Here is a 3,191-nt window from a genome sequence, read left to right on the forward strand (position 1 = left end):
ACAGGTCTGCATCGAAACGGGAGCTGGATTTTGCTGCGGCTGACAACGGCAATAACGGTGAGTCGTTTAACACCGCTGCTTGAATCGTTATATAATATCCGTCTCATTACCTTGCAGGCGGGCACAAGTTAACGAACTAGATCCTGCATTACATATGGGCAGCGAGGATCTCAGTTGCTGTTTCCTAAATAAACCTTTACTTGCGAGGCTGTCGTTTGGTTTACACACACAACCAGGAAAGAAAGAGCGATATCGGAACGCGCGTCTCATTTTTCATGTTATTGTAGCCGTGGTTGTAGGTGACTGAGTAGCCTTATCAATGTACATATTAAACTTTTTTTTCGAGTCGGCCGGCAACGTCTTTCGTCCACAAAACCGAATAATCCTTTGGTAAAATGAAGTGAAAGTACAGAATTTAATGTATTAATCAGTTGCAAGCATGATAATTCACCCATATTTCATACTTGTTGGTTCCAAATGTTCTTGCTGTTCAGATTGGTTTACCGTAGGGCATTTATTTTATTAGTAGTAGTTTATGGCGCAAGGGCTACAACGGCCAAAGAGCGCCAGCAACGATGTTTAGTAGTGCAGTAGAATGTTATAAACATGTCAGCGGGTATAGTGGGTTGCAATGCCTGTGATGTACTGCGGTGGCTGTAAATGCCTAGGAATTAAAAACATAAGGCTTGCATTTCTTGGGAGAATTTAGGATGATCATGTAGGATTTCAGGTAGCGTAGGGAAGTTGAGTTTAAAAGCGGTAAGATATATTCTTCAAAAAGTTCACACCATTAAGATAACTGAACAGCCGGTCGAGGGGGAACATCGGCTCAGCCGATAGGAAAAATGCAGGGTGCATAGGTAAATTGGTGCGGTAAAGTTCAGGAAAGTATCTTTTTCGCGTGGCTTCCATGCCAGGGCATTGTATAAGAACGTGGATGACTGTGAGTTGATGTCCACATCTAATGCAGACCGGTGGGTCAGTACCGGTTAGCAAGTATGAGTGAGTTGCATGTGTGTGTCCTATCCTCAGTCTCGACATCATTACTTCCTCCTGTCTATGCCGGTGTACAGGTGTTTGGGTAATGTAGGGTTGGATGATGTGAAGTTTGTTATTATTTTCTGTGTCCCAAGCTTCTTGCCATGCGTGACGCAGTATTCCTCGAACGACAGGTTTCATATCTGTATATGGTACATAACTTACATCTATTTGGGGCCTTAGACCTGCTAAGGCCGCATTTGCGTCTGCCGCTTCATTACCAGGTATACTAGTATGGCCAGGTACCCAGCAGATTATAATATGTAGCCCTCTCTTGTAGGCTGAGGTTAAGCTGCTGATGAGAGTGTTTATCACAGGATTCTTTCTTTGTTTTTCAAAATGTATTGACCGGACCACACTTAAGGCATCTGTGTATATTATCGATTGATTGATCTGTTTTCTTGTTATTTCTTGAACTGCGAGGAGTATAGCGTGAGCTTCAGCGGTGAAGATACTTGTGTATTTGTTTAATCTTAGATGGGCTACAAAATCTGGACCAATTGCAGCACATGATGTTGTTTCAGAATTTTTGGAAGCATCTGTGTAAAATTCTGGACACTTGTACTTACTCTGTAGTGATAAGAAGTGTTGTTTTACAGCTTCTTGGGGTGTATGCTTTTTGTTCGTTTCTGTGAATGAGAGGTCACAATGTATGGTGACTGATTCCCATGGTGCTACTAACTCGTTAGTGTTATGCAGGTGAACGTCCGACAGCAATATGTTGTTTTCTTGACATAGCGACAGTGCTTTCAATGGAAATGGCTTTGCTAATGATGGCCGCTTTGCAAAGAGGGTTTGCGTTTCTGTGCTCTTCAACATTTTGTAACACGGGTGTTCTCGGTTGGAACTAATCTTAAGTGCGTACATAAAACTACAATACTTACGTTGTCGGTCTAGGTTCCACTGATTAGCTTCTACGTGCAAACTTGGAACAGGGCTAGTACGGAATGCACCTAGGGCTAGTCGCATGCCAAGGTTATGTACAGGATCCAGAATTTTTAAAACAGAACGTGAAGCTGATTGGTAAACAATGTTCCCGTAATCGATACGTGTTCTAATCAAACTGTTATACAGCGAGAGCAAGCATTTCTTGTCAGTTCCCCACGACTGGTGCGAAAGAATTTTGAGGATATTCATAGTCTTTAAGCATTTCATTTTTATGTTTTTTATATGTTGCACAAACGAGAGCTTATCATCCAATATAACGCCAAGAAATTTCTGCTCCTTTTTTACACTAAGCACATACCCGTTCATCATAATATTTGGTTCAGGATGTATGCCTCTTTTCCGAGAGAATAACACGCATGTCGTCTTTTCTTCATTAAAGCGGAAACCATTCTTGTCCGCCCATTTTGAAAGCCTGTTCACTCCCAGCTGAATCTGCCTCTCGCATATGGACAGATTGCATGATTTAAAACTTATCTGTATATCATCTACATAGACTGAGTAGGATATAAATGGTGGGAGTGTTTTTTGTAGCGTGTTCATTTTAACTAAGAATAGTGTGCAGCTGAGCACTCCTCCTTGTGGTACACCGTTTTCTTGCACAAAGACTCTCGACACTGCAGTTCCCACCCTTACTCTGTACTTTCGTTCGGACAGGTAGCTTTTTATTATATTAAACATGTTGCCTGACACGCCATACGACGCGAGGTCTTGCAATATGCCATACCTCCAGGTAGTGTCATAAGTTTTTCGAGATCAAAAAATACTGATAGACAGTATTGCTTATGAACAAATGCGTCTCGTACATAATTCTCAAGTAGAACTAGGCTATCTGTTGTACACCTTCCTGGTCTAAAACCGGCTTGGTGGGGATCCAGAATTCGATTGTATTCCAAAAAGAACATTAATCGGCGGTTGGTCATTTTTTCAAACACCTTACATACACAGCTCTTTAGAGCGATAGGTCTGTAGCTCTGTACATAGGAGGGGTCTTTTCCATGCTTTAATATTGGCACTACTATAGCTTCCTTCCAGCAGGACGGCAATCGACCACTGCAGAAAATTTTATTGAACAGGTATAAGAGGCATTCAAGTGTTTCCTCGGGTAGGTGCTTGACCATCTCATAATTAATACTGTCTAATCCTGGCGCAGAGATTTTGCAGTTGCACAAAGCTATTTTTAATTCTTGCATCGTGAATGGGCAATT

Source organism: Dermacentor andersoni, chromosome 8, assembly GCF_023375885.2.
Source record: "Dermacentor andersoni chromosome 8, qqDerAnde1_hic_scaffold, whole genome shotgun sequence".
In the NCBI taxonomy this organism is placed as follows: domain Eukaryota; kingdom Metazoa; phylum Arthropoda; class Arachnida; order Ixodida; family Ixodidae; genus Dermacentor; species Dermacentor andersoni.